General features: G+C 45.7%; 1 protein-coding gene across 1 annotated transcript in view; it reads left to right on the top strand.

Annotated features, from left to right (window-relative positions):
- The first annotated feature begins 18213 nt into the window (after positions 1-18213).
- The window catches only part of LOC147106561 (CD82 antigen-like), a 115301-nt gene continuing 114302 nt past the window's right edge, over positions 18214-19212 (top strand). The window contains exon 1 of the mRNA XM_086008479.1: positions 18214-18589. The gene's annotated coding sequence lies outside the window, so the exon portion shown is untranslated. The remainder of the gene's footprint in view (positions 18590-19212) is intronic.

The following is a 19212-nucleotide window of genomic DNA, read 5'->3' on the forward strand; positions in this document are numbered from 1 at the left end:
GATGTTGGTTTTCTTTAGATTTACTGTTAGAGCCCAATTTTGGCAGTATTTGTCGAGTAGGTCTAGTTGTTGCTGTAATCCCTGTTCTGTGGGAGACAGCAGAACCAGGTCATCCGCATAGAACAGGGATTTCACTTCTCCATCAAGGAGACGGAGACCTGGTGACTCGCTTTGCTCCAGCATGTCTGCTAATTCATTTATGTATATGTTGAACAGGGTCGGGCTCAAATTGCAGCCCTGTCGGACGCCTCTTCTCTGGGTGAAGAAATCGGTGCGTTTGTCTCCAATTTTGACCCCGCATTTGTTTTTCAGATACATTGATTTAATAAGGTCATAGACTTTGCCCCCTATTCCACACTGAAGAAGTTTATAATAGAGCCCTTCGTGCCATATAGAGTCAAAGGCTTTCTTGAAGTCGATGAAACAGGCGAATATTTTCCCATTTTTTGTTTGGTGTATATGTTTTTCAATGAGGGTGTGAATGGTATAGATATGGTCGGCGGTGCGGTGTTTTGGAAGAAAGCCTATTTGGTTTTTTCTGAGGATATTATGTTTGTTAAGAAAATCAAGTAATCTACTATTTACAATACTGCAGAATAACTTCCCTAGACAACTGTTGACACAGATGCCGCGGTAGTTATTTGGGTCTGATTTGTTTCCGCTTTTATATATGGGGGAGATTAGTCCTTGGCACCAGATATCGGGAAAACAGCCTGAACGTAATATGATGTTGAATAATTTGAGTACCGCACCCTGCATCTCCATATTGCTGAACTTGAGCATTTCATTTTTGATGTTGTCTGGGCCACAGGCTTTCTTTAGGTGGAGAGATTTTGTTTTTGTGGCCAGTTCTTTCCATGTGATTGGGGAGTCTAGAGGGTTTTGGTTGTCTTTAATTGTTGCTTCTAATGTGTGGAGTTTTTCTGTGACCTGATGTTGACTTGGGTTTGTTTCGTTTATTGGGATGTCTTTGTAGAGGTTTTCAAAATGTGTTCTCCAGATGTCGCCATCTTGGATTGGTAATGCTTGCAATTGTGTTGTACTCAGGTTATTCCACATTTCCCAGAATTGTTTTGGATTGGTGGAGTTTTCAATTTCTTCGAGTATTTTGTGGGTATAGTTTTGTGTTTTGTTCCTAATGGTGTGTTTATATCTTTTGAGGGTTTCATTGTATCTAGTACGTAGGTCCGGATTGTTTGGTTGCCGATGCTTTTGGTTTGATATTTTTCTCAGGTCTTTTCTGGCATTTTTGCATTCGTGGTCAAACCATTTCTTATTTTTATTTTGTCTTTTGTGACGCTTCCTCTTCTGTTTCACGAGGTCGGCTTTTACAGCTGCCTCATGGAAGATCATATTTATATCCTCTATGGCCATGTTTACACCATCTCTGGTGATCTCATATAGATTTTCTTTAAATTTTGAAATTTTACTTGTGAGATCAGGTGAATTTAGTGCTGTGATGAATTTATCTCCACTGTCTGGGGCCCATCTGTATGTCTGGTTTATTTTATGTAGCTTACTGGGTTCCTTTTTTGTGTCTGTAGTTTGGGCAGAAAGTTTAAGGTACACATTTATTTGGTTATGGTCTGAGAGGGGGGATTGCTGCCTGACAGTGAATGCGTTGATATCGCAGGGGTCCAGGTCAGTGATTGTATAATCCACCACACTAGACCCAAGAGTTGAGGAATATGTGAGTCTCCCTAAGGAGTCCCCTCTGAACCTACCGTTAACTATGTACAGGCCTAAGGCTCGGCAGAGTTGCACTACCTCCCTACCGCTTTTATTTATTTCACAATCGAGGTTGTTCCGGTTTGCGATGGCTGGTGTGACATATAGAGGGGTCTGGCCAAACACATGGTTGTTGCCCTGTGGGTCTATGAAGTCAGGTTCACATCCTGTCCTTGCATTTAGGTCCCCACATAGTAGCACCTTTCCTTGGGCCTGGAAATGGCTGATTTCCATGTGGAGAGTGTCAAATATCTCCTCTTCAAAATATGGCGATTCTATTGGAGGTATGTAGATCGCACATAAGTAAACATCGTTTTTTGCTATTCCTATATTTTTATCTAATTTTAGCCATACGTGTGATTTTCCCTGTTTTATCGGTGAGATGTGTTTGTTCAGTTCTCCTTTATACCACACCAGGATTCCCCCGGAGGTTCTGCCCTTGCGTGTCTTAGTGTTCTTTACTGAGGGCACAATGATTTCATGGTACATTGGAGGACAGTGGGTCGGCATGTCCTTTTGGCACCATGTTTCTGTTAACACAATTATATCAATGTCTTTTATAGCTTTTAGGAATTCAGGGTCTGTACTCTTCATCCCAAAAGTTGAGGAGCGGAGACCCTGGATATTCCAGCAGCTTATGTGGAAAGAAAGCATTTATATAGTTTAAAAAAAACGAAATAAAATGGACCTATTTTGTGGGATGAGTGTGGAAACACTATTTTCTATAATGCTAAATGATGATTTAGTATAAATTTCATGAGGCATGCACATATAGCTATCTAATAATAGTAATAATAATGATAAGATAACAATAATGATAATGATAAATAACAATATTAATAATTTAGTGCATTCCTCTCCGGCTTTCTATCAGGCTGTTCATCATCGTCATGATCTTTCTCAGTTCTTGGTCTACAGTCTGTGGTCTAGAGGGGGGTCTTGGGTCAGGTATAAAAGCACGGTTCTGTTGTTGGTTTTGTATAGCGGGGTGGGGGACATTGGTGGTCCTGTTTGGGTTACGGCTCCCAATGGTAGAGGGGGTGGGAGGGCTGCGTCTTTTGGCAGTGTTTATGAGGTTTCTTGCGAAGACCCACATCCGCTGTTTGAGTAGATGTATTTCGTCATAGAGGTCCCTTGTGTTGATGTTTGGATGATGGGCCAGGTAGACGTTGGGGAAGACAGAACATCTCGTGTCGATCTCCCTGTTGGTGTTGTGGATTATATAGGCTGGGGTGTCCTTTCTGGGCAGTAGTGTGGAGATCACGATCCACGCCTCGGGGAATTCCTTGCTGGCCTTTTCCGCCATCCTGCTCACCGCCCTAGCAGTGCCTTCCTGTAGGGTGCGTAGGTCGTTTGTGCCTGTGTGGATCACAAGCCATTTGGGGCTTCCAAGGGATTCTTTGTTCAGGATCTTCATTGCATGGTCTGTGTTGCTGCACCATTTTTTCAGGACTTGATGACCTGGGAACAGCCTCTGGGGGTCCAGAAACTTTCCGTTGGAGTCAGTCAGCAGGACCGCCTGAGGGGCTGGTTTTTCAGACTCTCTCTCTCTCTGTTTCTATCTCTCTCTGTTTATATATCTCTCTGTTTCTATCTCTCTCTGTCTATATCTCTCTCTGTTTATCTCTCTCTCTCTGTTTATCTCTCTCTCTCTTTATATCTCTCTCTGTTTATATCTCTTTCTGTTTATATCTCTCTCTGTTTATATCTCTCTCTCTCTGTTTATATCTCTCTCTGTTTATATCTCTCTCTCTCTGTTTATATCTCTCTCTGTTTATCTCTCTCTCTCTGTTTATAGTTCAGTTCAGTTCAGTTCAAATGCTTTATTGGCATGAAAGTTTACAGAGAACCATATTGCCAAAGCTTACATAGCAAAAAGGTACAGTTTTCCAACATTCTGTAGGTGTCAATCGATTTGACATTTGTTGGGTATATACAATATTACTTTTAAACAATATTAATTTTAAACAGTCTTTCTACTTCATTTGGTACGTTCAATATTAATTTTAAACAGTCTTACTTTTAAACAGTCCTCAGGTTGTGACATGTTGTTACATATTTAGCCCCAAGGTATGGTCTGTCTCCTTCTCCTAGGACTAATCTCAATTTTGACAGATCATCCAATTCCTTGAAATCTGGGGTTGTTTGGCTTAGCTTGTTGAATAATATGTTTCTTGATGTGTTGAATTTTTCGCATTTTAGGAGGAAATGCATTTCTGTTTCAACCTCGCCAGCCAGACATTGATCGCATATTCTATTCTCTCTAGGCTGCCAGGATTTCTTGTATCTGCCTTTTTCAATTTCCAGTTGGTGGTCGCTTAGTCTGTACCTGGTGAGGGTCTGTCTCTGTTTTGTGTCTCTGATGGTCGTGAGGTAGTCTGCCAGTTTATATTCTCCTTTTAGGGCCCGGTAACATTCTAATCTGCTTTGGCTTATATCTCTCTCTGTTTATATCACTCTCTGTTTATGTCTCTCTCTGTTTATAGCTCTCTCTCTCTGTTCATATATCTGTCTCTGTTTATATCTCTCTCTCTCTGTTTATATCCAATTCCAATTCCAATTAAAATGCTTTATTGGCATGAAAGTTTACAGAGAACCATATTGCCAAAGCTTACATAGCAAAAAGGTACAGTTTTCCAACATTCTGTAGGTGTCAATCGATTTGACATTTGTTGGGTACATACAATATTACTTTTAAACAATATTAATTTTAAACAGTCTTTCTACTTCATTTGGTACGTTCAATATTAATTTTAAACAGTCTTAATTTTAAACAGTCCTCAGGTTGTGACATGTTGTTACATATTTGGCCCCAAGGTATGGTCTGTCTCCTTCTCCTAGGACTAATCTCAATTTTGACAGATCATCCAATTCCTTGAAATCTGGGGTTGTTTGGCTTAGCTTGTTGAATAATATGTTTCTTGATGTGTTGAATTTTTCGCATTTTAGGAGGAAATGCATTTCTGTTTCAACCTCGCCAGCCAGACATTGATCGCATATTCTATTCTCTCTAGGCTGCCAGGATTTCTTGTATCTGCCTTTTTCAATTTCCAGTTGGTGGTCGCTTAGTCTGTACCTGGTGAGGGTCTGTCTCTGTTTTGTGTCTCTGATGGTCGTGAGGTAGTCTGCCAGTTTATATTCTCTTTTTAGGGCCCGGTAACATTCTAATCTGCTTTGGCTTTCGGTTATTTTGTTCCAATGTTCCAGGTAGGTTTCTTTGCATTTTTTAATGATTTGGTTCACTCGGATTGGTGTTTGGGCGGCTGTGTTGGTCTGGGGCTGGTCAGGGTCCGGCTGAGTACTTAGTTTCCGTAGCAGCTGACTCAGGGGACTCTTTTCTGGGTTTAGCTCTTGGGTCTGAAAGGCTTTGAAATGAAGGGTGTCTGGGGAGCTAGATTTGAGGTGATTTAGGAAGTTTAGTGCTCGTTTTTGGATGTTTATTATCAGTGGGTATCTGCCTAGTTCGGCTCTGCATGCATTTGTTGGCGTTTTCCTTTGGGTGCGAAGGATGCTTCGGCAGAATTCTGCATGTAGGGCTTCTATTGTATGTTTTTCCCATTTAGTGTAGCTTTGGTGATTTAGCGGGCCCCATACTTCACTACCGTACAGTGCAATGGGCAGGATTATGCTGTCAAATATTTTGAGCCAGATTTTGATTGGGATTTGGATGTTGTAGAATTTTCTTTTTATTGCATATAGGGCTCTTCGGGCTTTTTCTTTTAGTGCATTCACTGCTATGCTGAAGCTCCCTGATGCTGTAATAGTTAGACCAAGGTAGGTGTAGCTCATAGTGTGTCCTATAGTGGTATCACTGAGGGTAAACTGGTATTTGTTTTCCTGACATCTGGGCCTTTTTTGAAAAATCATGATGTTGGTTTTCTTTAGATTTACTGTTATCTCTCTCTCTGTTTATCTCTCTCTCTCTGTTTATCTCTCTCGCTCTGTTTATATCTCTCTCTCTGTTTATAACTCTCTCTCTGTTTATATCTCTCTCTGTTTATATCTCTCTCTCTGTTTATATCTCTCTCTGTTTATATCTCTCTCTGTTTATATATCTGTCTCTGTTTATATCTCTCTCTCTCTGTTTATATATCTGTCTCTGTTTATATCTCTCTCTGTTTATATCTGTCTCTGTTTATATATCTCTCTCTGTTTCTATCTCTCTCTGTTTATATATCTCTCTCTGTTTATATCTCTCTCTCTATTTGTCCCTCTGTCTCTCTATCTCTCTCTTTGTCTCTCTATCTCTCTGTTTGTTTCTCTATCTCGCTCTGTCTATCTCTCGGTCTTTGTCTCTCTATTTGTCTCTGTCTCGCTCTGTCTATCTCTGTTTGTCTCTCTATCTCTCTGTTTGTCTCTATCTCATTCTGTCTATCTCTGTTTGTCTCTATGTCGCTCTCTCTCTGTTTATGTATCTCTCTGTTTATATGTCTTTCTCTGTTTATATCGCTCTTTCTGTTTATCTCTCTCTCTCTGTTTATCTCTCTCTCTCTCTCTGTTTATCTCTCTCTCTCTGTTTATCTCTCTCTCTCTCTGTTTATATATCTCTCTCTGTTTGACCCTCTGTCTCTCTATCTCTCTATTTGTCTCTCTAGCTCTCTGTTTGTTTCTTTATCTCGCTCTGTCTATCTCTGTCTCTATCTCTGTTTGTTTCTCTATCTTGCGCTGTCTATCTCTCGGTCTCTATCTCTCTGTTTGTCTCTATCTCGTTCTGTCTATCTCTGTTTGTCTCCCTATCTCATTCTGTCTATCTCTTTTTGTTTCTCTATCTCTCTGTTTGTTTCTATCTCACTCTGTCTATCTTTGTTTGTCTCTCTATCTCGCTCTGTCTATCTCTGTTTGTCTCTCTATCTCTGTTTGTCTCTCTATCTCTCTGTTTCTCTATCTTGCTCTGTCTATCTCTCTGGCTCTACCTCTCTGTTTGTCTCTATCTCCCTCTGTCTATCTCTCTGTCTCTATCTCTCGGTTTGTCTCTTTATCTCGCTCTGTCTATCTCTCTGTCTCTACCTCGCTGTTTGTTTCTCTATCTCCCTCTGTCTATTTCTGTCTCTATCTCTCGGTTTGTCTCTCTATCTCGCTCTGTCTATCTCTCTGTCTCTATCTCTCGGTTTGTCTCTCTATCTCGCTCTGTCTATCTCTCTGTCTCTATCTCGCTGTTTGTCTCTCTATCTCACTCTGTCTATCTCTGTTTGTCTCTCTATCTCGCTCTGTCTATTTCTGTCTCTATCTCTCGGTTTGTCTCTCTATCTCGCTCTGTCTATCTCTCTGTCTCTATCTCTCGGTTTGTCTCTCTATCTCACTCTGTCTATCTCTGTCTCTATCTCTCGTTTGTCTCTCTATCTCACTCTGTCTTTCTCTGTTTGTCTCTCTATCTCGCTCTGTCTATTTCTGTCTCTATCTCGCTGTTTGTCGGAGTGATCATAATATGTTAGAATTCTTCATTAAGATGGAGAGTGAAGTAGTTGACTCAGTGACTAAGGTCCTGAATTTAAATAAAGGGAACTATGATGGTATGAGACGCGAGTTGGGTCGGATTGATTGGGTAATGTCACTCAAAGGGTTGACGGTGGATAGGCAATGGCAAACATTCAAAGATCGCATGGATGAACTACAGAATTTGTTTATCCCAGTTTGGCATAAAAATAAATCAAAAAAGTTGACTCAACCGTGGCTAACAAGGGAAATTAGGGATAACATAAGATTCAAAGAGAGGACATATAAATTGGCTAAAAAAAGCAGCAAACCTGAGGATTGGGAGCAGTTTAGGATTCAGCAAAGGAGGACAGTTTAGGATTCAGCAAAGGAGGACAAAGGGATTAATTAAGAGGGGGAAAATAGATTATGAAAGTAAGCTTGCAGGGAACATAAAAACTAACTGTAAAAGCTTTTATAGATATGTGAAGAGAAAAAGATTGGTGAAGTCAAGTGTAGGTCCCTTACAGTCAGAATCAGGGGAATTTATAATGGGGAACAAAGAAATGGCAGACCAATTAAATACATATTTTGGTTCTGTCTTCACAAAGGAGGACACAAATAACCTCCCAAAGATGTCGGGGAACATAAGGACTAATGAGAGGGAGGAACTGAAAGAAATCAGTATTTGTAGGGAAATGGTGTTGGGGAAGTTGACGGGATTGAAAGCCGATAAATCCCCAGGGCCTGATAATCTACATCCTAGGGTGCTTAAGGAAGTGGCCCTGGAGATAGTAGATGCATTGCTGGTCATCTTCCAGAACTCGATAGACACTGGAACAGTACCCATGGATTGGAGGGTAGCTAATGTTACCCCACTATTCAAAAAAGGTGGTAGAGAAAAAGCAGGGAATTATAGACCGGTAAGCCTGACATCGGTAGTGGGGAAAATGCTAGAGTCCATTATAAAAGATGTAATAGCAGAGCACTTGGAAAGCAGTGACAGGATTGGACAAAGCCAACATGGATTTACAAAAGGTAAATCATGCTTGACTAATCTACTGGAATTTTTTGAGGATGTAACTGGTAAAATAGATAAGGGAGAACCAGTGGATGTGGTGTATTTGGACTTTCAGAAGGCTTTTGATAAGGTCCCGCATAAGAGATTAGTGTGCAAAATTAAGGCACATGGGATTGGGGGCAAGGTATTGACTTGGATAGAGAACTGGTTGGTAGATAGAAAGCAAAGAGTTGGAATAAACGGGTCGTTTTCCGAGTGGCAGGCAGTGACTAGTGGGGTACCGCAAGGATCGGTCCTAGGACCCCAGCTGTTCACAATATATATTAATGATGATCTGGACGAGGGAATTGGATGTAGTATCTCCAAATTTGCAGACGACACAAAGTTGGGTGGGAGGGTATGCTGTGAGGAGGATGTTGTGAAACTCCAGTACGATTTGGACAGGTTGGGTGATTGGGCAGAAACATGGCAAATGCTGATAAATGTGAGGTTATCCACTTTGGTGGCAAAAACAGGAAGGCAGATTATTATTTGAATGGCAATAGATTGGGAGAAGGGGACGTGCAAAGAGACCTGGGTCGCTGAAGGTAAGCATGCAGGTGCAGCAGGCGGTTAAGAAGGCAAATGGTATGTTGGCCTTCGTAGCAAGAAGGTTCGAGTACAGGAACAAGGATGTCTTGCTACAGTTGTACAGGGCCTTGGTGAGACCGCACCTTGAGTATTGTGTGCAGTTTTGGTCGCCTTATCTGAGGAAGGATGTTCTTGCCATGGAAGGAGTGCAGCGAAGATTCACCAGGCTGATACCTGGGATGGCAGGAATGACATATGAGGAGAGATTGTGTCGATTGGGCTTATACTCACTGGAGTTTAGAAGATTGAGAGGGGATCTCATCAAAACCTATAAAATTCTGTCAGGCCTGGACAGACTAGATGCAGGAAGGATGTTCCCGATGGCCGGGGAGTCCAGAACCAGGGGCCATAGTCTAAGGATAAGGGGTAAGCCATTTAGGACAGAGATGAGGAGGAAGTTCTTCACCCAGAGAGTGGTGAACCTGTGGAATTCTCTGCCACAGAGGGCAGTTGAGGCCAATTCATTAAATATATTCAAGAAGGAGTTGGATATATTTCTTAAGGCTAAAGGGATCAAGGGATATGGGGAGAAGGCAGGGACAGGGTACTGAATTTGGATGATCAGCCATGATCTCATTGAATGGCAGAGCACGCTCGAGGGGCCGAATGGCCTACTCCTGCTCCTATCTTCTATGTTTTTATGTTTCTATGTCTCTATCTAGCTCAGTCTATCTCTCTGTCTCCATCTCGCTGTTTGTCTCTCTATCTTGCTCTGTCTATCTCTCTGTCTCTATTTCTCTGTTTATCTCTCTATCGCGCTCTGTCTATCTCTGTCTCTATCTTGCTATTTGTCTCTCTATCTCGCTCTGTCTATCTGTCTCTATCTCGCTGTTTGTCTCTCTATCTCGCTCTGTCTATCTCTGTCTCTATCTCTCTGTTTGTCTCTCTATCTCACTCTGTCTATCTCTGTCTCTATCTCTCTGTTTATCTCTCTATCTTGCTCTGTCTATCTCTGTCTCTATCTCTCTGTCTCTATCTCGCTCTGTCTATCTCTGTCTCTATCTCTCTGTTTGTCTCTCTATCTCGCTCTGTCTATCTCTGTCTCTATCTCTCTGTTTGTCTCTCTATCTCGCTCTGTCTATCTCTGTCTCTATCTCTCTGTTTGTCACTATCTCGCTCTGTCTATGTCTGTCTCTATCTCTCTATTTGTCTCTCTAACTCGCTCTGTCTATCTCTCTGTCTCTATCTCTCTGTTTGTCTCTCTATCTCGCTCTGTCTATCTCTGTCTCTATCTCTCTGTTTGTCACTATCTCGCTCTGTCTATGTCTGTCTCTATCTCTCTATTTGTCTCTCTAACTCACTCTGTCTATCTCTCTGTCTCTATCTCTCTGTTTGTCTCTCTCTATCGCTCTGTCTATCTCTCTGTCTCTATCTCTCTGTTTGTTTCTCTATCTCGCTCTGCCTATCTCTCTGTCTCTATCTCGCTGTTTGTCTCTCTATTTCACTCTGTCTATCTCTCTGTCTCTATCTCTCTGTTTGTCTCTCTATCTCGCTCTGTCTATCTGTCTCTATCTCTCTGTGTGTCTCTCTATCTCGCTCTGTCTATCTGTCTCTATCTCTCTGTGTGTCTCTCTATCTCCTTCTGTCTATCTCTCTGTCGCTATCTCTGTTTGTTTACAATGCAGCTTCTACAAAAGTGGGACGACTAAAATATCAATAAAACCCATCATTGTGATTTTCTGAAGAAGCAACCTTGTATTCCACATGCTGACACACACTCATTGTTTCGCTGTGGTGGTGAGTAGCAGGGATGTCTCGTGTAAGGAGAGTTTTTGTTTTAGTCACTGAAACTTGAGGGCTACAGAGCAAGAGCAAGAGCAGAGCAAGGAGGTGCTGGCGGGTTGGGGAGGAGACCTCCTCATCAGCTGGTTTAGTAACCAACAAACAACTATTTCTTCACAAGGTTCGCCCTTGACTTTCATTCTGAGTCAGTCCCAGCTTCTGGGTCAGTCCGATTGGTGAAGAAATAATACTCAGACAGACTGTATCGCCATGAATTTCCACGGGGGTGGGGTGGGGGGGGGGGGGGTCTCCTGATCGGCTGTCGTGGCTTTGTCGCAAGAGCTGCAGAACACAGGAACAGGAGTAGGCCATTCAGCCCTCGAGCCTGTTCCACCATTCATGGCTAATCTGCATCTCAACTCCATTTACTCTCCTTTGCTCCATTTCCCCTGATACCCTTACCTAACAAAAATCTAGATTTCAGTCTTGGAAGCTTCAATTGACCTTTTGGGGACAGAGTTCCACATTTCCACGATCCCATGTGTGTAAAAGGCTTCCTGATTTCACTCCTGAATGGCCGAACTCTAATTTTAAGATTGTGCTCCCTTATTCTTAATTTCCCTACCATAGAATCGTTTCTCTGTAGCTATTCCATTGAATCCATTTATCATTTTAAACACCTCGATCAGATCACCCCTCAATCTCCTATACTCAAGAGAATATAAGTCAAGTTTCTGCAACCTGTCCTCATAACCCTTTTAGCCCCGGTGATTCTGGTGAGTTCGCGCTGCACCCCCTTCAAGGCCAGCATACCCTTCCTGAGATGCGGTACCAGAACTGAATGCAGTACAACAACAACTTGTATTTATATAGCACCTTTAACATAATAAAACGTCCCAAGACTTTCACAGGAGCGTTATAAAACAAAATTTGACACCGAGCCACGTAAGGAGATATTAGGGTGGATGACCAAAAGCTTGGTCAAAGAGGTAGGTTTAAAGGAGGAAAGAGAGGTAGCGAGGCGGAGAGGTTTAGGCAGGGAATTCCAGAGCTTAGGGCCCAGGTAATAGAAGGCACAGCCACCAATGGTGGGGCGATTATAATCAGGGATGCTCAAGAAGCCAGAATTAGAGGAGCACAGATATCTCGGAGGGCTGTGAGGCTGGAGGAGATTACAGAGCTAAGATGGGGCAAGGCCATGGAGGAATTTGAAAACAAGGATGAGAATTTTGAAATCGAGGTGTTGCTTAACCGGGAGCCAATGTAGGTCAGCAAGCACAGGGGAGATGGGCGAACGGGACTTGGTGTGAGTTAGGACACGGGCAGCCGAGTTTTGGATGACCTCAAGCAGATATTCTTCAATGAAACCTGGATACGGGATGGGGTCTGAACAAGACTCTGTACAATGAAGCATCACTTCCTCCACTTTGTAATCCAGTCTTCTGAAGATAAAGGCCAACACTCCATTAGCCTTTTTGATTACATTTTGTACCTGTTTTTAGTGATTTGCGCGAAGATGTGAAAGCCTGTTTACACATCTAGCCGGGGTTTTGCCGAAGTTACGGCCGCCGATTGGGAGGAGATCCAAGCATTCCCAGCGAGTGTCTCAGGCTATTAACCAGGTTTATTAAAAAGATAAAATTAGCAGAAGCGAAGTCAACAAACAGCAGAAAGATCAATCACAGCAGTTTACATCTTTTACAAAATCTGTGTCAGAATAATGAAGCATCTCTGGATTTTGAGGAAAATCTTATACGTGAAATGAGATCTTCAGTGTATTTCCAGTTGTCCCAGCTCATCAAACAACAACAGCAACAACTTGTATTTATATAGCCCCTTTAACGTAGTAAAACGTCCCAAGGCACTGCACACGAGTATTTTAAGACAAAAGAATTTGACACCAAGCCACAAACGGATAAATTAAGGCAGGTGACCAAAAGCTTGGTCAAAGAGGTAGGTTTTAAGGAGCGTCTTAAAGGAGGAAAGAGGGGTAACGAGGCGGAGAGGTTTACGCAGGGAATTCCAGAGCTTAGGGCCTAGGCAACAGAAGGCACGGCCACCAAAGGTTGAGCGATTCTAATCTGGGATGCTCAAGAGGGCAGAATTAGAGGACAGGTTTAGAGGAGCGCAGATATCTCGGAGGGTTGTGGGGCTGAAGGAGATTGCTGAGAAAGGGAGGGGCGAGGCCATGGAGGGATTTGAAAACAAGGATGAGAATTTTGAAATCGAGACGCTGCTTAACCAGGAGCCAATGTAGGTCAGCGAGCACAGGGGAGATGGGCGAACGGGACTTGGTGTGAGTTAGGACACGGGCAGCCGAGTTTTGGATGACCTCAAGCAGATATTCTTCAATGAAACCTGGATACGGGATCCCAGATCCCCTCTCTCATGGCTCCGAAGGGAAATCTCGGACAAAAAAAGATCAAAAGGGATAGTTTCAAAATCAGCAAAGCTGTCAATCAAAATGAGGTTCTATTGTCCCATCGAGAGAATTTGAGCAGGCTGGGGTTCTTTGCTCTGGAAAAGAGAAGACTAAGAGGAGACCTGATAGGGGGCTTCAAAACTATGAAGAGCTTCAATAGGGTGGGTGTGGAGAAATTGTTTCCAGTTGTGGGTGAGTCCAGAACAAAAGGGAATAAATATGATAGTCACTAAATAAATTGAAGATAGTCACTAGCAAATCAAATAAAGAATTTAGGAGGAATTTCTGTACACAGAGAGCATACCCAGGAGCTGAGGGTATGTTGGTGGGGTAACATGTAAGCTATGATTGTACTGTGAGGTCAGTGTTCTCCTTCAGCCTCCTTGTGTGTGGCTGGCTGCTGAAGCCCTGCCAAGTCCCACATGGCTCGCATTACCTGGGACAGACACACGTTGGGTGATACTCTGCTGCTTCACACACCTGGAAGCAATGAATTGCTGCGACTGAGATTGGACATGTTCGAACCATCCATTACGCACCAGACTCATATCCAGTCCTACATTAAGTCCCACTCACCCAGCACTCTGCCCACTGCTCCCTGTCACATTGCATGCAACACAAAATCCCAGTCCTTACTTACGAATCCCTCCACAGCCTTTCCCTCACTCCAACTCTGCAACCTCCTCCTTTAGTTCTCTGACCCTGGCTTCCTGGGCATCCCTCGGTCTGCTTCTTCCCTCCCTCCTCTCCTCCCTCCATCCTCTCCTTCTCCATCCTCTCCTCCTTCTCCCTCTCCTCCTCCTCCCTCCCTCTTCTCTCTCCCTCCATCCTCTCCTTCTCCTCCCTCTCCTCCTCCTCCTCCCTCCCTCCTCTCCCTCCATCCTCTCCTCCTCCTCCCTCTCCTCCTTCTCCCTCTCCTCCTCCCTCCCTCCTCTCCTCCCTCCATCCTCTCCTCCTCCTCCCTCTCCTCCTTCTCCCTCTCCTCCTCCCTCCCTTCTCTCCTCCCTCCCTCCTCTCCCTCCATCCTCTCCTCCTCCTCCCTCTCCTCCTTCTCCCTCTCCTCCTCCCTCCCTTCTCTCCTCCCTCCCTCCTCTCCTCCCTCCATCCTCTCCTCCTCCTCCCTCTCCTCCTCCCTCCCTTCTCTCCTCCCTCCCTCCTCTCCCTCCATCCTCTCCTCCTCCTCCCTCTCCTCCTTCTCCCTCTCCTCCTCCCTCCCTTCTCTCCTCCCTCCCTCCTCTCCTCCCTCCATCCTCTCCTCCTCCTCCCTCTCCTCCTCCCTCCCTTCTCTCCTCCCTCCCTCCTCTCCCTCCATCCTCTCCTCCTCCTCCCTCTCCTCCTTCTCCCTCTCCCCCTCCCTCCCTTCTCTCCTCCCTCCCTCCTCTCCTCCCTCCATCCTCTCCTCCTCCTCCCTCTCCTCCTCCCTCCCTTCTCTCCTCCCTCCCTCCTCTCCTCCCTCCATCCTCTCCTCCTCCTCCCTCTCCTCCTCCCTCCCTTCTCTCCTCCCTCTCTCCTCTCCTCCCTCCATCCTCTCCTCCTCCTCCCTCTCCTCCTTCTACCTCTCCTCCTCCCTCCCTTCTCTCCTCCCTCCATCCTCTCCTCCTCCTCCTCCCTCGGTCCTCTTCTTCCCTTTCTCCCCTCGCTCCCTCCCTCCCCATCTCCCTCCACCCTCTCCTCCTCCACCCTCTCCTCTTCTTCCCTTCCTCCTCTTCTCCCCTCACTCCCTCCACCCTCTCCTCCTCCCTCACCTCTTCTTTCCTCCCACCCCTTCTTCTCTCCCTCCAACTCTTTTCCTCCTCCCCTCTCATTCTTTTCCTCCTCTTTTCTCTCATTCTCACCTCCCTCCCTTCCCGACTTCTCCTTCCCTTTCACCTCCTCCCTTCCCCATTCTCTCTCTCCCTCCCTACCGTTCCTCCATTCCCTTCCCCTTCTTCCCTCCTTTCCCCTCCCCTCACCCTCCCGTCCCTCTTCCTCCCTCCCTCCCCTCTTTCCCTTCCCTCCCTCTCTTCCCCTCCCACCACTCTTCCTCCCTTCCTCCCTCCTTCCCCTCTTTCCCTTCCCCCTCCCTCCCTCTCTTCCCCTCTTCCTCCCTCCCTCCTTCCCCTCTTTCCCTTCCCCCTCCCTTCCTCCCTCCCTCCTTCTCCTCTTTCCCTTCCCCACCCTCCCTCCCTTCCCCTCCATCCCTCTTCCTCCCTCCCTCTTTCCCCTTTCTCTTCCCCCTCCCTCCCTCCCCTCCATCCCTCTTCCTCCCTCCCTCATTCCCTCTTTCCCTTCCTCCGTCTTTCCCTCCCTCCCTCCCCTCCATCCCTCTTCCTCCCTCCCTCATTCCCTCTTTCCCTTCCTCCGTCTCTCCCTCCTTCTCCTCTTTCCCTTCCCCACCCTCCCTCCCTTCCCCTCCATCCCTCTTCCTCCCTTCCTCCTTCCCCTTTCCCTTCCCCCTCCCTCCCTTCCCCTCTGTCCCTTTTCCTCTCTCTTTCCCCTCTTTCTCTTCCCCTCCCTCCCTCCCCTCCATCCCTCTTCCTCCCTCCCTCATTCCCTCTTTCCCTTCCTCCGTCTCTCCCTCCCTCCCTCCCCTCCTCTTTGCATTTGATAATAAAGTAGGTTTATGCCAAATTATTTCCCCATACTCAGTAAATTTCTCTGAGTGAACCGATGCCCTTTAAAGTATGTCAGAATGAAGGAATCACTGACTGTTCATGACAATAACTGTCTTCTCATTAATTGTGTCTAAATTTCTGCTGAGGTTTCAACAATTCTGTGTCACTCTCCCTCCCACACCCTCTACATTCCAGCTTGACTCTATCAGAGATCATGCATTCTCTGACCACACATTTCTCATCTAAATATTCTTCTAAGTAATCCTGTTGTCCACCTCACCCTTTGGACAGAGAAGGGCCTTTCTCTGGTGCCACTCCTTGCCCAAAGGCAACTCTCGAGAGCAAATACCTCTCCCAGTTACATCTTATTATTTAAAACAACAGTTCTTGTTTCTTGCCGTAGTGTGATGGGTCTCGCTGATGTACTTATCATCTCCTCCAATCTGTTAACTAATACTTCCACATAACATCTTCAAGTGATTCTACACACTGGGAAATGACAGTCGAGATTCCCAGGTGATGAATAAGAGCACGGAATAGGTCCTTAAAGGTTATCCACTTTGGTGGCAAAAACAGGAAGGCAGATTATTATCTGAACGGCAATAGATTGGGAGAAGGGGAAGTGCAACGAGACCTGGGTGTCCTTGTGCACCAGTCGCTGAAGGTAAGCATGCAGGTGCAGCAGCCAGTTAAGAAGGCAAATGGTATGTTGGCCTTCGTAGCAAGAGGGTTCGAGTACAGGAACAAGGATGTCTTGCTGCAGTTGTACAGGGCCTTGGTGAGACCGCACCTTGAGTATTGTGTGCAGTTTTCGTCGCCTTACCTGAGGAAGGGCGTTCTTGCCATGGAAGGAGTTCAGCGAAGATTCACCAGACTGATACCTGGGATGGCAGGAATGACGTATGAGGAGAGATTGGGTCGATTGTGCTTATGCTCGCTGGAGTTTAGAAGAATGAGAGGGGATCTCATTGAAACTTATAAAATTCTAACAGGACTGGACAGACTAGATGCAGGAAGGATGTTCCCGATGGCGGGGAGTCCAGAACCAGGGGTCACAGTCTAAGGATAAGGGGTAAGCCATTTAGGACACAAATGAGGAGGAATTTCTTCACCCAGAGAGTGGTGAACCTGTGGAATTCTCTACCACAGAAGGCAGTGGAGGCCAATTCATTAAATATATTCAAGAAGGAGTTGGATATATTTCTTAAGGCTAAAGGGATCAAGGGATATGGGAGAAGGCAGGGACAGGGTACTGAATTTGGACGATCAGCCATGATCTCACTGAATGGCGGAGCAGGCTTGAGGGGCCGAATGGCCAACTCCTGCTCCTATCTTCTATGTTTCTATGTTTAACAGTAGAATATAAATCCTGTGGATAACAGCGTGTGTAACACATGGCACTATGAATGAAATCGAATGCGTCACAGACAGACCCAGAACGAGCTGTCATTCCTTTCCACTTTACCTCCATTTATTCTTTTCTTTTAGCTCATCCCATTGTCTTTATTTTTTATTGAAAGCAAGTTGGCAAATAAACAGGTGAGAAAGCTCGGACAAGGGACTGGACACCACATTAAGTAGGTGTGGTAACTCGCACCACGTCCCGCTCACCCATCTCCCCTGTGCTCCCAGTTAAGCAACGCCTCAATTTTAAAATTCTCATCCTTGTTTTCAAATCCCTCCATCACCTCACCCCTCCTTATCTCTATAATCTCCTCCAGCCCTACAATCCCCCTAGATCTCTGCACTCCACCTATTCTGGCCTTTTGTACATCCCCGATTTTAATTGCTCCACCATTGGTGGTCGTGCCTTCAGCTGCCTCGGTCCTAAGCTCTGGAATTCCCTCCCTAAATCTCTCCGCCTCTCTACGTCTCTTTCCTCCTTTAAGACTCTCCTTAAAACCTACTTCTTTAACCAAGCTTTTGGTCATCTGCCCAAACATCTCCTTATATGACTCAGTGTCAAATTTTTAGGTTTTTTTGATAACACTTCTGTGGAGCACCTTGGGACATTTTATTATGTTAAAATTGCTATATAAATATAATTTGTTGTTGTCTTTAGTGTCATTGTCTAGTCAGATTTTGATAGAGTAAATTCAGAGTGTTTCCACTTGTGGGGAAGAGCAAAACTAGAGGACATCAATATAAGCTAGTCACCAAGAAATCCAATAGGGAATTCAGAAGAAACTTCTTTACCCAGAGAGTGGTGAGAATGTGGAACTCGCTACCACAGGGAGTGGTTGAGGGGAATAGTATAGATGTATTTAAGGGGCAGTTAGATAAGCACATGAGGGAGAAGGGAATAGAGGGTAATGCTGACAGAGTTAGATGGGAGGAGGCTCGGGTGGAGCATAAACGCCGGCATGGACTGGTTGGGCCGAATGGCCTGTTTCTGGGCCGTATATCCTCTGTAATCCAATGTAAAGATGTAGGGGCCCAAGAACGAACCTTCGCATTGGGATCTCGCAAGTCAAGCGGCACCCCTGGCAACACACCACACTGGAGACACCCAGCCCCAAGGCTTCCACCTCACCCACTGATTTATCCCAGGGCTCATGCCAGGGATTTGGCAAAGAGGCCGATTTCTACCCCGAGACTGACTCACCCCCAGGGTCCGGACTGACATCGCTCTCTCTCTCTCTGCCTCTCTTAGTCTCTCTTCATTCCCTCGCTTTGTTTCGCTGCCTCTCCTTTTCTCTCCATCTCTCTCTTTTCCTTTGACCCTTTCGCTCTCTCATTGCCACTCTTACTTTCTCTCTCTCTCACTCTGTCTCTTTTTTTTCTCCACCTCAGTTTTCTGTCTCTCCTTTTTTCCCCTTTTCTCTCTGTTTCACTCTCTTATTTTTAAATCTGATAGTCTGTCTCTGTGTCTGTCCGCTAGGTGTCTCCGGGGCCGGGCCGTGCTGGGACTGCCCTGTTGCTCACAGTGAGGAGGGGTTTGGCTCCCTGAGGGCGGGCTCCCTGCTTCTTTGTCACTTCACTCGCTCTTTGAGAGTCAGTTTCGCAGCGGCCCCGGACAGAAGCGCAGCGTGTGACCGGCCAGCAGCATCTGTAGCACGGGTAAGAGGCGCTACTGCAAGCGGGCAGGAGCGCGGATCGAGGGGCTGCGGCGCGGCTCCACCCCGGAGAGTTGTGTTCGGTCTGGGACAGGACGGAGCGACTGGGAGGGCGAGTTTAACTGGGTCGGCAGCCGGAGATCGGAGCTTTAATCGTCAGACCCATAGCTGGGAGAAACAATATCCAGTTGTAACTGGGTATAGGATCCTGCTCTGTACTGGCAGGGAGAGTCCGTGTATCCAGTTGTTGCTGGGTGTGGGATCCTGCTCTGTACTGGCAGGGAGAGTCCGTGTATCCGGTTGTAACTGGGTGTGGGATCCTGCTCTGTACTGGCAGGGAGAGTCCGTGAATCCAGTTGTTGCTGGGTGTGGGATCCTGCTCTGTACTGGCAGGGAGAGTCTGTGAGTCCAGTTGTTGCTGGGTGTGGGATCCTGCTCTGTACTAGCAGGGAGAGTCCGTGTATCCGGTTGTAACTGGGTGTGGGATCCTGCTCTGTACTGGCAGGGAGAGTCCGTGAATCCAGTTGTTGCTGGGTGTGGGATCCTGCTCTGTACTGGCAGGGAGAGTCCGTGTATCCAGTTGTTGCTGGGTGTGGGATCCTGCTCTGTACTGGCAGGGAGAGTCCG

The sequence above is a fragment of the Somniosus microcephalus genome, chromosome 15 (genome assembly GCF_052327205.1).
Source record: "Somniosus microcephalus isolate GS21.2 chromosome 15, FLI_Smic_1.0, whole genome shotgun sequence".
Classification (NCBI taxonomy): Eukaryota; Metazoa; Chordata; class Chondrichthyes; order Squaliformes; family Somniosidae; genus Somniosus; species Somniosus microcephalus.